This window comes from Phalacrocorax aristotelis, chromosome Z (genome assembly GCF_949628215.1).
Source record: "Phalacrocorax aristotelis chromosome Z, bGulAri2.1, whole genome shotgun sequence".
Lineage (NCBI taxonomy): Eukaryota > Metazoa > Chordata > Aves > Suliformes > Phalacrocoracidae > Phalacrocorax > Phalacrocorax aristotelis.
Genome location: NC_134311.1, coordinates 3,515,417 through 3,532,459, shown reverse-complemented (window position 1 = coordinate 3,532,459; position 17,043 = coordinate 3,515,417). Strand labels below are relative to the sequence as shown.

At 41.9% G+C, this 17,043-nt stretch overlaps 1 long non-coding RNA gene across 3 annotated transcripts; it reads right to left on the bottom strand.

Annotated features, from left to right (window-relative positions):
• Positions 1-3,832: 3,832 nt before the first annotated feature.
• Positions 3,833-12,730, bottom strand: LOC142050815 (uncharacterized). 3 transcript variants are annotated; one of them, XR_012658146.1, is made up of 5 exons: positions 12,411-12,730; positions 9,798-9,875; positions 9,320-9,475; positions 8,178-8,350; positions 5,363-7,303 (listed from the first exon to the last, which is right to left on the bottom strand). It is a non-coding gene; the product is annotated as an uncharacterized LOC142050815 (long non-coding RNA). The 3 variants fall into 3 exon arrangements; XR_012658147.1 differs by lacking the exons at positions 5,363-7,303; positions 8,178-8,350 and adding an exon at positions 3,833-5,338 and having other exon boundaries at positions 12,411-12,725; XR_012658145.1 differs by lacking the exons at positions 5,363-7,303; positions 8,178-8,350 and having other exon boundaries at positions 9,056-9,475; positions 12,411-12,722.
• Between the last annotated feature and the right edge of the window lie 4,313 nt (positions 12,731-17,043).

The following is a 17,043-nucleotide window of genomic DNA, read 5'->3' as shown; positions in this document are numbered from 1 at the left end:
CACAGCTTAGAGTCATCACTCATAGCCAAACCAGACATAATCTTTAAGTTCTAATGCAAAAGCATTCACAGACACAGGAAACTCCTTCTAGTCAGCAAACCCCTTAAAGAAGTGCTTTTTAAGTACACATTTAAATTGATGGGAAATGAGAGTATGTCTATATTTAATTAGTACATGTTCTGCTGCATTGAGTCTTAAATTTCTGACTCCCAGGAATTTTGTTGACTCAGTTTATGCTGGTCACGCTATGGAGCAAACAGGGCCAAGTCTTGCGGTCAGTGGCAAAACTTACTGGCAGGGGTGAGGGTGGTGGTGGGAAACGAGCCTTGTTTCACCATGGGCAATACACAGAAGCACAGGGCAGTCAGGGAGACCCGTGCCCCACTGCAGAAGCGGCAGCCTGTAAAATTGGGTGCAGCGCATCTGAAGCATAGCGGGCAACTTTATACCGGAGTAAACCGTCTAAGCATATTTCATAATTCACTTTTCTGCCTATACCTGTGCCTGCTGAAAAGGGACTTTCTGGGCACTTGAGCGAACTGCAAGTGTCATCAAAATAAATCTCTCAGCCTGGAGTTAAAATTATTTTTGACACTTTGCAGTGTAGTACTATTTTACCTTCTACACAGGAAACCTGGCTCTTGAGGAGGTTTCTTTTATTTTATTCCTTTTTTCCTGAATCAACTGAGATGAGCATTGCCCATTGCTGAACCTTCTCCTCTGCCCACTAAAGCCCTAACGTGAAGCCTGGCGCTGCAGAATGATTGCAACACTTGCCTAGTTGCGAGAGCGTCAGGGCTGTAGAGATGTTTCGTTACTCAAAGTACATGCTACTACATGCAGTGAGAAAGCTTATAAAAGAAGGATGTTTGTATGATTTTGACTCAGCACCATAAATGTTAATACTTTGTGTCACTTCAACTTGTTGCACAACTGGCCTGGTTAGGGATTTACTGTAAATGCATCAGCATTTTCAGGGCAGATCAGTAGGATGATGTCTGCTGCCAGCATTTGTTGAATTTTAAATCTCTAGGTGGTGCTCACATGGTTTAAGACCATGAGATGAATTTTGTTACTGTGCTAGGACCATTTTTTTTTTCCTAAATATTCTGTTTGTAGGAAAGTCAGTGTTTTAACAGCATGGGTCTCCCTCAGCTCCTTTTTGCTGTTCCTTGGTCAGGCAAAGATTGCAACGAGAGCCGGGCAGCTGTGTGCTCTGACTCAGATGTGCCCAACAGCCACACCTGGACAGGAGGAGTACCTTTACGGTTGACTTGACTTAACCAGAATGCCTCCTGCGGTTACCTGATCTTAGGCGTTATTTAAAGTTTGATAGAGAGTATAAACATTTCTTTGTTTCTAAGAGACGAATTAATCCACAGCTTGATAGCTTTCAAACCACAGGGCCCACCACGCAAAGGTGGCTCGCTCATTCGCTCATTGCTTTGTTCCTGCGTGGTGAAGAGCACCAGGACACCTGCTGCCTTTGCTTTTTTCCCTGTGAAAGGAGCCATCACTTCTCCACAAGAGGCCATTCTCCATGTTTTGAGGGGTAGAAGGAGATGTGGTTAATATGGATGTCACATTTCATAGTTTGCTCTGTGAAGGAGACCCATTTTCCAGACAAGCTTCACCTAAAGCTACTTAAATATGTAGGTAGATCAGGTGGATGAATGGGTGTGTTTCAGGAGTTTTTCACCAGTCATATGCCAACATAAGTAAATTCACGTTTTTAAAGGATGGCTGATTATAGTCCACATTCAAGCGCGTAAGTGATGAAAAATGCTAAGTTCAACAGACATCTTTTAGTTGATGTTTTAGAGAAAGCGCTGTGGAAGAGTCTGATGACACTTTTCTTGGTACATATCCAAAATAAGTCAATTCGTGTCAGGGATGTGAACAGAAATATTTAGATTTTTTTTTTTCTTAGTTGAGAGCCCCAATATATCCACGTTCTGTCTCTACGATGCAAATGCTTAGTACTCCAATATCCTACAGCCAAAGTCATCATCCTGCCAAGAACTGCGCAGTGAGAGCTTTGATCTGCAGGGGATTAAACGGTGTTGAGAGCTTTACAGCAATAAAGTGCCTATGTGTGCAACATAAAATTATGTTAAATTGACTGATCATGCAGAGGTTTGACTAGAAAATTGCTTAAGTTCAGGCATATCCTGCCTTCAGATACATTTCCCTATAGCTCAGCCTGTACTGTGGACCTTGAGATACTATTGTAGGTTCTGCTTCACCAGCACTGGTGTAAACCAGTAAGAAATCAGAATGTGTGCCCAGTTTGCTGGCAGCAGAATTTGCTCCTGTGTTACTTCTACTGGCAGTAACATGTAGTGAAAATAGCACCTGCAAGTTTGGGCTCACCTGGTCTATATATATATGTTATTCTGTTAATTTTCACAGAAAAAATCAAGAAGAATTTTCATTTGTCATTTCATCGTTCAAAATCATCATCTATGCAATAAATACATTGAAATTATTACAGTTAAATATTCTCATATGCAATAAATACATGCAAATAATTGCAATCCAATAAGTATTATTAAGCAAAATATCTGGGATTAATGATGTGCTGAAACTGAGAAGACAGTTGTGTAAACTGGCCTAAATGGAAACCCAAAGACCCTAAGAATGGCTTTCTTTGTCTGGGTTTTAACCAAGTTAAAGCTATGTTCACAGGAGAGAGAGCATTTTCACAAAAACACAAGATTTGGAGAAAATTATAAATACCTTTTTCTTATTGCTACTGCATTTCAACATTTCTTGCTTTCTGTGCAAACCCAAACACTAATGTGGCATCTCTTTGGACCTACCACCCAGGGAAGTGGTTGCATCAGCATCCCCAGAGGTATCAAAAAGACGTGTAGATACGGCACTTAGGGACATGGTGTAGGGGTAAACTTGTGAGCGTTAGGTTAATGGTTGGACTCAATGATCTTAAGGGCCTTTTCCAACCTAAATTAGTCTAGGATTCTTTAAAAAGAAAGGACAGTGACTTTGCTCAAGATCCTTGTTGTGTCCTGATAAAAGGAAATAACAAGTTGTTCCTCATCAAGTGTGTGCATGTGGTACTTCCTGCAGGATGGTAACAAAGTCAGCCCCGTTGCCTCTGCTGTGGGCACAGGCAATATCTGCCCTCGCAACTTAAATGGGGCTTGTTCTCCAGTGCTTCAGCCCCAAAAGAAGCCCTATTAGCATCTGTTTTCCAAGCCATGGGTATTGTTTTCAAAGCTCCTTGCAGCAGAAATCTAAAAATAACCCACGGACCAACTTTATTCTGCTGAAGGAGTGACCCTCCTCCCTGATCTCCTGCTTGCCCAGCACCTTATCGCTGCTGTGGGCCCACATTCCTTCTCAAAGAGATTCTTTATTCACTTAGTCCTTCTAATAGCATTTACCTCAATAGCAAATGAGCTTGTGCTCCCCCTTCCTCAGCCAGGCCTTTATAAGGACATAATGCCAAATGTGTACCTTCTGGGTTTCTGTCTTGTAAGAAGGAGCTGGTTTCCTTAATTCTGTGTTGCTCCGCAGTTACCATGTTTTCTACCTTCTGCTGGATAAGGTCCTAAGGAGTCAAGTCCTACTCCAGCAGAAAACACTTGAGACCATCTTCAGAGGTGAACATATATATATCTACTTTGGCTATTTGGGTAGCAAAATACATAGTTCATTGGTTAATATTTCTCCACCCACTTGAATCCTGTTGTTGTGGTTAAACCCAACAGCCAGCTAAACACCACACAGCCGCTCGCTCACTCCCCGTCCCCTGCTGTGGGATGGGGCAGAGAAACACAAAAAAAAAGGTAAAATAAATGGGTTGAGATAAAGACAGTTTAATAGGACAGAAAATGAAGGGAAAATAATAATAATTATGGTAAAAGAATATGCAAAGTAAGTGATGCACAATGCGATTGCTCACCAGCTGCCAAACAATGACCAGCCTGTTCCCAAGCCATGGCCACTGCCCGCCCCAGCCAAGTCCCCCCAATTTATATACACTAAGCATTGACGTCATATGGTACAGAACATCCCTTTGCCCTGTTCAGGTTAGTTGTCCTGGCTGTGTCCCCTCCAACTTCTCGTGCACCCGGCAGGGCATGAGAAGCTAGTGGAAGCACTGCTCAGCAGCAACTAAAACAGCCCTGTGTTACCAACCTTATTCTCATCCTTAATCTGAAACACAGCACTGTACCAGCTACTAGGAAGGAAATAACTCCATCCCAGATGAAAACGGGACACCTGTATCCAGCTATTGTCTGTTATACATTTAATAAAGCTGATCTAGCCGTTTTAACTGGGACTTTCTGCAAGTTTTGGGACACACACCCTCCCTTGTGGTATCTCTTGATTTTTCTGTCCCAGCAAATGCTGAAACCTTGCTCGTGCTGAGGCACAGCCATGTGCAAGCGGTAGAAACTCACTACTCCGATCATCAGTCCGGTCTCAAGGTTTAAGAAGTGAGTTTGAGTTTGGTGGGGCTGCAGAGGGCCTGAAAGCCTCCCCTCGTTTGCAAGCAGTGCTCTGATTAGCTGTCTACTGTATAAAAGGTGAGGTCTTTACAGCTTCTGCCGTTCCTTATGTGTGCTCTGGCCAGTTCCTCGGAAGGGTGGAATTAGGTATGTCTGGCAGGAAAAAAATACAGCTGTAGAGCACAAGCAAAGAGAGGAAACTGCTGAGAGCTTCCTTGCCTTTAGTTCTTTTCATATTTTCCATGAGCCAGTCACTTCCCACTATTTCCAAATGTGTGATGCGCTACCTTCTGACGAGCGTTGCGTGCCTGTTCAGAGCACCTAAGGCAAGCACTGAGATTCTCCTCCAAGGACCATGTGCCTACAGCTTTTAGGTTCTTCTATCTTGAGAGCCAGATGTAATGAGAATCATGTTCCTTTACAGCACCAAGGGATTTTTTCAGGGTTAAAAATGTATCAACTCCTTATATTCAGTGCTGGCAGAAGACCTCTGTTGCACATTAGAAGACCTCTAATCCTGGTCCTTAGTGGACTAAGGCTGGCTTACGGCAGTGGTGATGACCATTGCTGTTTGACCAGCTGGGAAACCGTCTGCCCACCTTAAAAATCATGCCCTACTGCGGAGTGCAGAGCAAGAACCAGCAGGGCAAATGCCAGGCAGTTACTAGCAAGCCTTCTGACTTGCAAATAGAATGGCTCATTACAAGCGTTGGGAGATTAATATTAAAGATAATCCTCTGAGCATGGAAAAGAATCCCACGTAGCCTCGGGAGACGGACAGCTAAATCCTCGGAGCCAGTATATGCAGTTATGCCATCCGACCCTCGGGACACAGACCTTATTTTTGAAAGCAGCATGCTCTAGAGGAGAAAGTAAATGGAAAAACAATATCATCTTGCTTTCCTAACCCAGAAAAGTAGCCTTGAATGTTCATGAAAACAATCTTTTATTGCAAAGGAAACAGAAGTTGAGATTTTTCTGCTCCTCATAAAACTGAGGCTAACGTAATTTAAAAAAAGTCATAGCTTTCTGAAACTGTGTGAATTAGCAAAGAAACAGGGTGCATTTCTATTAATGCCTTCTCTGGTACTATTTGAATGCTCCCAGAAACACTGTTAGAATTACTTTTTTTTTTTTCTTCAGAAGTATTAGCCAACAAGAGGCAGTATTTTACTTATCATATGAAGTAAGTTAACATCTAGATCATAAAACACAAAGTGCCTGTAGACCACAAATGTTCAGAATTCATTAGTTCTGACTAATTGAGCTGCTTGTTACTTATTTTAATCAGATATCTAGAAGGAAAATTGTTGTGTTGAAACTAATTAAAGTCCTTTATTTTTTGTCTTGTATGAGTTATATTAGTGGTGGCAATACTCGTTTTGTTCAAAATTAGGTCCATTATTTCTAGTTTTCCTGGGGGAGAGGGAAATAAAGATATGCTTAATTCCTTGTACTGAAGAGAGAGCTTCTGTATTGTGAATAGCTCAGTATTTTATTAAGTAGTCTTAGGCTTAAATAAATAAATAAGACTTTAAACAAATAATACTTCTTGGATTTGGAGGGGTGGTTTGAATGGGAGATGTTTCCATGTCTACATTTCTAAAGAAAGAACACAGAGAGCAGGAAAGGATGAGGGATGTTAATCCCATTAAGTGTGAAGAAGAAGAGGAAGAAGAGTGTCTTCCTGGTAAGACCTATTCTAGGCCAAAACTGAGAACAAGAAAACAAATCAGTGACAGAGGGTGTCATTGTCTTAGCTTGAGCATTATCAACTGCAGGATTTCACCTGGGGTGACTGTTTTCATTTGTACTGGCAGGGCACAGTCGGCAGTGACCACTCTACTGCTTCTCAAGGTCAGATCCTGAGCCAGTGGCTCCCAGACAATATTTCTTAACATCAGATTTCACTGGCTAGAATTTCCATTTTGTATTTATGGGCTCAAAAATCTTGTCTTAACTGACTTGTGTTGTGAACTTAAAGGCTATTTTTTAGGATACAGGTGGAGAAACGGACTTTCCAAATCTCCCATAAAAACCTGGAAAACGGTGTTAGTCAACTGAGTGTGAGACTGGGGTTTGTGTGATCCCAGCAGAGACAGCAGAATGGCATGATTGACACATCAGCTTTAGAAAGATTTTCCCTGTTTGAGGCTGACTGTTGATATTGATATGTGAGCCATCCACCTGTGATCCTACATGCTGGCATACACTTGGTCTCAAACATGACACCTGTCAGCTGTCCATCCTGTGGAGGAGAGCAAAGGATGTCCCAATTCAGCGCGATCTGATGGACAAAGGTGCCACCTGCAACAGCAATGCATATGCAGGTGGCAGACCCGGCTCACTCACAGCTCTTGAGCTGTAAAGTGTGAGCTTTGAGCTTTGTGCTCTTGCCTGGCCACCTGCCATTCTATGCAATGTCCCAGCATCAACCCACTTAAAGCTCGTCTGCCCTTGGCTTTCTGCTGCAGAAACCAGGGTGTATATGAAACCATTACTCTTATTTCTGGCTAGGACTTTATTCATGTGAAGCTCACCATCTACTTCCCACTTACACTAAACATACACCCAGCAGGAGTGCCCCTCCGGGAGGTATTTGCATACATCAGAGACAAAATAGATTTTGCTTCTGCCACCTCCTTTGCCCAGAGTCTCGCTTCCCTCTTCTCCTGCAGCCACAGTGACAGCCTTGGGCGATGCCCAGCTGATGACTTGGATCTTCTGCCTTTCTCAGTCCTTGGGGGTGTTTATCTTAGCATTAGGATCATGCTGTAGGGATGCTCTTCTTCTAGAGGACTGTTGCTGGCATCCACGTTGCATGTCTAGGTGGGACAGAGATAAAACATGGCAGTGCCCATGCTTCGGGTGTCTAGAGCATGGAGATCTTGAAGAAAAACTAGTTGCACCTGATCAAACCCCTCTTTCTGTCTTCAGTTTGTGCAGTTACATGGATCATGCAAAGTTCCAGCTATGTTCTGGAAGAAAAGTGGTTTATTGTCTGGACCCCCAGGGCATGACTAAAATGTTAGGAAAGAGATTTGGAAATTGGTCTGGCACAAGTTGAAAGGGGGAGAGGACATGGGAATTTCCATGGGAAGTCTGGGCTTTTGAGGCCCAACAGGCATGGAAGGCAGAGCAGGCTAGCTTGCTGGTGTCCTGGGATCTTTCCAGGGCTCAGATGTAGCCAGTACCAAGGCTACAAGGAGCCCTCACTGAATTGCACAGTGCAGACCACCTCGGCCCATGGCAGCCCAGCCCACAGCCCAGGGTCAGCAAAAGCTGACCTGACTTCCTTGTAAGCAGGACCTGGAGAGTATATGGGTGTGAAGCTACCATATCTTTGCTCAACCGGGTTACATATTCAATAAAGATGGTTTAAAGTCTTATGATACAAGACTCATCCCTTGCTGTTTGGCCAGTTTTTTCTCTGAGGCCATAAAAAGTAGCTCTCTTTGATTCTGAGAGGTGGTTTCAGGCTTATTTTTGTTTCTGGATTGATCTTTAACTGGTTTTCAGGGATGCTGCAAGGACTGGAGAGAGCCATGCTTCTACTTGCTTTTCAGGCTGTCAAGTTTTGGGCAGAAAGTCAGTCTGAGACCACAGTTTCCTGCTTCACTGTTCTCCCTTCCTTTGGTTTTCTACAGGGCAGCCTGCTAGGGTTGTCCTCTACGACAGTGCTTTCTTTTCAGTGCTCACCTGCTTTTTGTTGAGCTGAAGGGCTCTCGAGAAGCTACACAGGCTCTATGATAACGTGCTGGACAATCAGTGTCTGCACAGTGCAAGTCAAGGGTGGGCAGCGTGTGTGCTGCAAGGGGCTGTGGTGGTCGATGGTGAGTCAGAGCCAGCTCCTTGCATGCTCTAGTTGCCTGCTGTAGAAGGGATACAACTGGTTTGAGCCTTCTAGCTCGGTGAATTCAGACTTCAGCTTCTTTCAAAGACACTATGTTCCTTAAGTGTGAAAAAACAAGCTTTTGCCTTATTCAGTCAGGAGTTTCAGAGTATCGGTGTTGTATAAAAACTGAAAATTATTAATAATACAAAACAGCAGTTTACTGTGATGTTGCTTTTGTAAGTAATAAAACTGAAGGTTCTTCTATGCATCAAGGAGCTGGGAAGATACTCCAAAGACACCCATATTATTAATGTCTGATTAAATGTCTCTTGCTCTTGATATTACTATAATTTTCACCACTCAGTAAGACAGCACATTATCCTTACATATGACTAGTGTACTCCGGAATGCCTGACCTTGATTAAAAACAAACATGCTTCTCAATGTTAAAGGAAGAGGAAAGGAAATGTTATAGATAACATGCTAAGTTCTTTTTTTTGTTGTTTGTGGCTGTGTCTCTTTTTTTTTTTAATTTCATACATAACTACATCATCACTGAAGTAAGCACTGCTGCATTTCATCCTATGCAAATACAGGGTCTTTAGTGTCATCTAAAGATCAAGGTTACTTGTTTGCTTGGAAGTAATATAGTAATATTTGTTTGGACTTTGTGATTGAACAGAAAGGGAGAGGTTATCTATGCACATGCATTTGATTGAAAGTGAACGCTTTTTCCCATGGATAGCAGCCTGAATATTCAATCATTTATTTGCAAAACAAACAACCCAAAAAAACTTGGCTTGCGCCTTCCATATATATCTAGTGGGATTTAGTCAGAATTAACTGCGTATACAGGAATGCCACATGACACTTGGTTGCAGTTTTCATTTGGCTGCAGATTTTTCACATTCAACCAGCATCCAGTGTGCAGGGAAGGTTCATGGTGCCATAGGGGTGTGCTGATGATGATGGGGGTCAAGACATCTTGACAGTCTTTTATGCTAACCTGTTGCACGACAACATGATTCCTCTAGGATTCCAGCGGGGTACTGCTCTGCTCTCCTGCCCTTCTCTGCTCCAATGCTAGTCATTAAGGATTTTACTGAGAGTAGATGCCTGCTGGAGATGAAGGTGATGAACTTGCTGTGCCTGAGGAAAGCCACTAAAAGCAACAAACAGCTGTTGTAATGGAACAAAGTGGTCTTTCCAGGAATAATGCCTTTACCATTTCTTTGCAATCTCACTTAGGTTTGGGACAGATTTGTATAGAGCGTACCATGAACATTACCATGTCCTGAATGCTAGGGCATATTTGATTAAGGGTTTAAATCCATTTTGATTTGAAATGGGTGAATCAAAGTGATTGGGACCTCTTTTTTTTTTTCCCCCAGCTAAAGTAATAATAAAGTAACGTGAAAATTTTCAGAGGAACTATCCAATATCTGCTAAGTCCACATTGAAAAGAAAGTAATGAAACTTCCTACCTGCCTCAGTTAAGCTTTCCAAGACACCCATCCCTCTAGTAATTAAATGATTCCTTGTTTCTCAAACTCTACCAGCCACTGCCAAATAAAATACAACCATTTAATCATGTTAAATTAGAGCTATAATAATATTAGTCATTGCCTAATAGCCTTTTTTAAGCCACTAGAAAAGTAAAGTCTTGCCAAGAAGACTGTTACCTTTCCACAGTATAAATCAATAAATCATAATTGTACTGCGTACCTTGACCTCTTTTCTACCACAGCGTGGAAAACAAACAGCAGGAAGCCAGAGACTGGTTAAGTAATTTAAAACAGTTTGTAAACTATAATTCAAGGGACTGGTTAGGCCTATTAATTCGTAAATCATTCATAATCTCAAAAGTATTCAAATGCACTCGATTTCAGTAAAGTATAGTAGGTGGAGCAATCTGATAACATCGCTGTTACGATCAGGGCTGTAAATGACTATGTCCTTTTCAACTGTTTCTGTTAATGTTTGAACATAAATTGGTAAACACATGCTAGAAAGTAATTAATCAATTGCAACCATTCCACCAAATCTAGATGTGGCATAAATTACAACTAGCCAGAAGACCTTTATTTTTAACCACAGCTTACTGATAGTCTCATCAATATCCCCAAACTCATATTTCTGCAGCCACTGCAGACAAGAGTCAGAGCTTTTTTCCTTCCTCTTTGCTCTAAATTAGCTGCTTTCTGGCAGTGCTTCCTCATTGCTTTACCCTCATTTTATTAACAGTCAGTGGTAGGAAATCACCAGCTCTGGACTCCTAAAACTGCATTTGTGCTGTGGATATTTGCAATGTGGGCAGCGAACATTCTCTGAAATAACAGTCCTGGTTGGGTTAGAAAGGATTTAGAAAGGACTGGGATTTAGGAGGAATTTTTATGTGCTCCTTCAAATACTGGCTGAACCCTTTGGGCTGCCTTCCCCTCTCCTGGAAGGGCTTAAGTGGCATTTCTTTGTAGGTGCCCTAATGTGCTCCCTGGGACAGCTCAGGAGCTTGACATGTGCATCATGCCACAAAATAAAAGAGGTCTGCCAAATAATAGAGCCATAGAATCATTTAGGTTGGAAAAGAACTTTAAAAACATAAAAGTCCAGCTGTCAACCCAACACTGCTGAGTCCACCACTAAACCATATCCCTCAGTGCCATGTCTACACATCTTCTAAATACCTCCAGGGTTGGTGACCCAATCACTTCCCTGAGCAGCCTGTTCCAGTGCTTGACAACCATTTGAGTGAAGAAATTTTTCCTAATAACCAGTCTAAACCTCCCCTGATGCAACTCGAGGACATTTCCTCTTCTCTTATCGCTTGTTACTTGGGAGCAGGGACCGACCCCCCCCCTCACTCCAGCCCCTCTCAGGCAGCTGCAGAGAGCGAGAAGGGCTCCCCTCAGCCCCCTCTTCTCCAGGCTAAACCCCCCCAGCCCCCTCAGCCGCCCCCCAGCACACTTGTGCTCCAGACCCTGCCCCAGCCCCGCTGCCCTTCTCTGGACACGCTCCAGCCCCTCAAGGCCCTTCTTGTCCCGAGGGGCCCAAACCTGAGCCCAGCATTCGAGGTGGGGTCTCCCCAGTGCCCAGTACAGGGAGATGGACATCTAACAACACTAAACTCCTTACTTAGCACAAGAGCTAAACCCTAAACCTTGAACGGTAAGGAATCAGATTATCCAGGGCTGGCAGCTGGGTGTCTCTCACCCTTGAGAACTCATCCTTGAAGAAGACTGTTTCACTAAGCGAGGCCATAGGAGATGTGAACAGGACAGCTAAGCCTTGGGCACATGTGAACAAGCATCAGCATTTACCAACTGCAGCAGAGAAGCTGACACAGTGACAGAGGTACGCCTGGACTGTGTTTGTGTACACACCATGGCTGGTGTTGCACGAAAACTGACATGCCAGCCCCAGGAAACTCCAAGTTGAGAGTGAAGCACTTAAAAGGCGGAAGTGCATAAAAGAAAAATGTGAATACTTTCCAGGAATACTTATAGTGTTTGGACATTTCAAAGAAAAAAGAACGAAAGCAAATGCAAACCACAGGGAAGAATAACAACATTTCCAAAAATATTGTTTCAGATCATTGTTTATTGACTGCTTCCTTACTGTTCTAATTATCAACATGATAACCAGCATTTATATATAGAAATATAAAGACTAAATCCTCAGTAAAGGAAGAAAAATCTCTGATCTTCTAGGAAGGAACAGTCTGAGGGGAAAGGGATTGGCTGGATTGTGACTACTTAAAAATAATTTTATTAATATTTATAGAGTTTAGTGAATATTTATATTCTTTGCTTTTTCCTGATGGCTCACTGTGTCAAGACAAGCTTGTATCTTACCTTATTATTTATTGAGTCACTGTTCGTCTTCCCAATAATAGCATCAAGATATGTTCTACTTCTCTGGTGATAAGTTCCTTCTCTAATGTATTCAGCCCCTTTTAGAAAACACACTTGGTGTGTGGGGAGAGGAGCTTTCAGTTTCATATTAGCAACCCAAATGGATCAGTCAGCTTTTGCAAATCTTATAAAAAATCCCTACATCTAGAAACAACACCTATCTATACATCCTTAGTTAGACCTTACCTGACTTTGATGTCAGAGAAGGTGTCTACAAGCTTGGTTTCCATCTGGTTTTCACACTGGGACTAGAAACACCATCAGCTGCACAGTGAATAGAGGGGCCATTGCAATTTTGGGTTCATCATTGCATTTTAAACTGCAGAAAGCTCTGGTCAGGAGCCTGAACAAACTCACACCATGCAATAAAGCTCTGAAAGCACACACACAGAGGAGAGAGCAAAAGTACAGTTTACCTAGGGAGTTTCAAACAAGGGCTTGTGCAAACTATCTGTTAGACACACACCTCCGAAGCCTGCATGTTCAACAGGAGACCTTCCTAGCCCTCCAAGGGAAAAATGGGCATTGGTCTTTGTCTTGGCCTGGCACAAGTCCAGCTGCATCCCTGCAACCCACACCCACCTCTCTGAGTAAAGGGGTGAGGCTGCCGTAGGAAAACTCCTAGTTTAGGTGTGTCCTCGCACGTGGATGTCTGTGGAAATACCTTGTTTAATGTCCGTGCTGGTCAGTGAAAGCTGCAACAGTGAAATGACCCATCAGTGCGGCCACAAGATGCTTCATAACTTCACACTGGCTCTGATCCAGACCCCTCAGAGAAGTGGAGGGTGAAGCTTTGGGGGTCCTGGGTGTTAACGCAGCTTAAGAAAAAGAAAAATGTGCATGTGTGTGTGCGTACACCAAAAATCTTTGACACTACACCACGGTTACTAATGTTCGCAGATGATTTAAAATATTTTTATCAGAATTTTAAGTTTCGTAGTGAAAAGAAGATCTCTCCCTCCCTATGGAGACAGAAAAAAGGCTGTCTCTGAGGGGCTGAAGACACCGTGTGCAGCTCCATTCCTGTGTATTTTTATATTTTTTTGATTGTATTTGGAATTTAGCAGCATTCTGCTTTGGGAATTTGCAGTAAATAGGACATGTCAATGTATTTATGTAAGAAGGCAGCTGCTGGAGATGTATGGCCTGAAGAAGTGTTTTTGCAAGCTAGAAAGCAGTAAAATGTGAGTCTGGAGCACAATATTCACAGAAAAAAATTAAGCTTAAAAAAGCATATGTAGCAGGATTTCGTCCTCGTTGGGCAGAGACTACACTGAATTGGAATTTTTAATTTTCCTTTTAAAGGGACATATTTTCCTCATTTTTCCAGTATCAGGTTGAATAGCAAAAATCCAGGACTTAAAAAAAAAAAAAAGCCCCACTTTAGGTGAACAAGTTCTTTGTTTTCCTCAGGTACGTGGCTTACTTATTTTTCCTTTAGAAAAAGTATCAATTGCTTTGTATTTTTGGTGACTTCATCAATTGCACATGGTGGGAAAAAACACATCTCCACTGCTGAAGGTGCCATGTGAGGAATAAAATTTAATTTTCCTAGTGCTAGGAATGGAAATGTGGCTGTTGTCTGGGACAATCTTGAGACAGCTCAGATTTCTGTACTGGAGGAAGATGGGGAGAACCCAGCTAGGCTTAATGAACAAATTAAAAAAGAAGTTCTAAGAAAGTTGACGTTTCAGCTAACGTAAAATATCGCTTCTTACAATTTAACCTCCTGCTATATCATGTGGAAAACTATTTATGTTTAGCCATGTAGTGGAATTGATATAAATGAGGGATAGCAGAAGGATTCTGCCTTTGCTCATCTTTGATTTGTTTGATTCTTGCTTTCACTTTTACTGAGAAAATTTCTGCTACCTAAAATTATTCATTGGAGGATTCTTCGACTGGCTGTTCCTCCAGCACTGCCCCATATTTTGTGTTTACATAAACATATTAATGGATACTAAATAGGTATACAATGATACTGTTCTTAGTGTTGGACGGTAGGCTGCGGCACGGTGCATATGGTGGGATTTAACCACAAGAAAATTCTTCTTAGAGTCTGATACCTTGTGGCTCCAGTTGTAATAATATACACATACACACATCTATTCAGTTTTAGAATAACTGAATTGAAATTTTTAATAGTGAAATACTATATATTTTTATATATACTGGGGTGTGTGTCTGTGTGTCTATATATACACGTATAATGACATTGCTTCCCAGTTTTGGCAAATCTGTTGGGCACATACTGCTCACTGGTTCATCACACGCTGTATGTTTTGTGTGTGTGTTATTAAATAAAATTATTATATTATCTTTAAAAAATTGACTCAGGCAGTAGGAATAGCATTTGTAGTCTAGCTAAATCTCCGTCTGCAGGTTTTCTGAGCTTTCTTTTTTTTTTTAAGAATAATAGTTCTTAAGAAATCATACAAGAATCGCTTTTGTTATTGCAAAAAATTAGCTCACTGCCCAATAGAAAATAATCACTCAGCCATGCATAAGGTCATTAATAAGCAAATTAAACAAGCTACTCATGAGTCAGTGTACCTCTTTCTCCTTTTTTTTTTGGCATGTCTGATGTACAACTCATAGTTGTATTGAACAGTCAATTTGCGAGGTTAACTGCAGATGAATGTTTAATATGTGTATATGTGTATATGTAGTAGTAAATCCTGAGGCAGTAAGACATCACTTTCTACAGTAGGAGTGCAAGTACATTGACTTTACAGCTGACTAAGTAAAGAAATGTGTGACTTCAGGGCCTGATCTGAGCCAGCAGAACAGTTTTGCTAATGACTTAAATAGGAGCAAAGTCTTACTTGGAGGAGGTTAGTTGAGAATTACAGACAAATTTCACACTAGAGCTGGCCAAATGATAGCACACTTGATTCATTAGTCTTTAAATGGCTGAAAGGGATCTTCGTTTTGCTAATATATGCACAGAGAACGTTTTTTGTTCGTCTGTACTCAGGCTACCATATATCATTGTTTTCTCAAACTGAAACGTTTGTGCCAAAAGCAAATAATGTGCTAGTATCAGAGCGCTTATAAACTGAAAATTCATTAATGTTTTATTTGACAGTTGCACTCCCACGAGTAACAAGTCAAAGCAAAGTGTTGATGAGCAATCCTTAGATTAAAATGTGTTTGCAATTGGTGAGTTCGTATGAATAATGCACACATATGTAGGTATAAAGGTCAGTTAATGAACAACTTCCAGCCAAGTGGACCTCTGTTCTCACAGGCTCATAGGCCAGTGAGGTCCTCAACCATCCTAGCACCAGGAAAACTGCTTATACCAGAAAAAAAATTCACTACCTAACAACAAACCTTTACATTTAATAGATTTTTACTGAATATGTTGTGAATGAAGACAAAGTTTCATTTTTTTCACATCAGACTCTTGCTCAGTTTTGTAAACTTGTTAGTTGTCAGAGGCAAGCTGAACTTGCCAGAAGCAGTTTCAGTTTATACCCTAAACAGACACTTCATAAGTTGTGAAATATTTTTGGGATCCAGTGTCCCAGGGCATTCAGCATTTGTACTGCTGAAGCGTAGCTGTTTAGTGTACCACGGAAGAGCAAGAAGAGGAAACAATTTTCCTTTCCTTAGGCTATGTGAGCAAAACTTGTAATGGAGTTCATGGGGGAGGGTGGAAAAAGAGTTTGGGAAATTTATCATAGAGTATCTGAAAAAATATGAAAGGAGACCTATGAAGCAGTACTAAACTCAGGGAATGGCTTAGGTGGTAAAACCAATTGATGATAGGTTAGCCCTCCGCTGAAAAGGACTGGGAAATTCACAGCCCATGAAAAGCCTGGGAAGTTGAACAAAACTAGAGAACGAAGTTTGGAAGCGCTTGGCCAGATATTTTGGGCTTGTCCATATGTCCCTGCACAGGTAGAAATAGTACCAGATTTGCATTATGTAGTTCTCTTGGCCTTTCTCCCTGCCAGCCCTGACTTTGTCAGACAGAAGATTTACAACCGTGTGAATATATACCTGCCCACCCAAATCCTGACCCCTTTGTGTTGTTTCTGCTAGGGGTCAATGTGCACACCATGTACAGGGTGACGGTGTGAGGCGTGTGTTAGGAACAGACACAGTGTGTTGCGATGTTCAACACTGTATGTCTAATGACTTTGCAGATGAAGGAGTTCGTAATTCAGCTGTAATTTTTTTTCTCTCAAAATCCCGTGCTCATTTTTGACTCAAGGGCTGAGTTTAGCACTCCCTGACTGTACTCTAGCATCTTATTCTAAACTTTTACTAGTTTTGATGATTAACACTTTCTGTTGTTTTAAAGCAGTCTTGAAGATCTGTCTAATGCAACACCTTTATCTGTAATGGCTTTCAAACCATTCCATGTGAAATATGTTATGTGCCCTCCACGTACTTCTGCAATGGCAATGCACATCACCTTGAAACAAACCTGTGAGGGACACTGTGTGAGAGAACACCTCCCATGGCAACATCAGCACGGCCAAACTACTACATTTCTGTATGATCTGGAAGGATTTTCCAGGGTGCTCAGTGATCTGTAGACTCTCAGTAGCATTCAGTGCTGCGTGCAGATCTCTTGGCATCTGGAGGTGTCTGCTGTGTGGTAATGCAGTTGTAATGTCACACAAGAGTGCCTTAAGTATGCTAATTTTCCTTGCCAAGCCATTAGCTCTGTTCCAAGGTCCTGTCAAGAGCTGGTGGCGGTGCCCTTAGCTGCAGCATGAGCCCTTGCACTTTTATTGTTGCTTTTTCTCTCTTTCATCAGGGAAGGATGGACCTGAAAAAGGTTGGCCTCTGCTTAGTGAGAGCT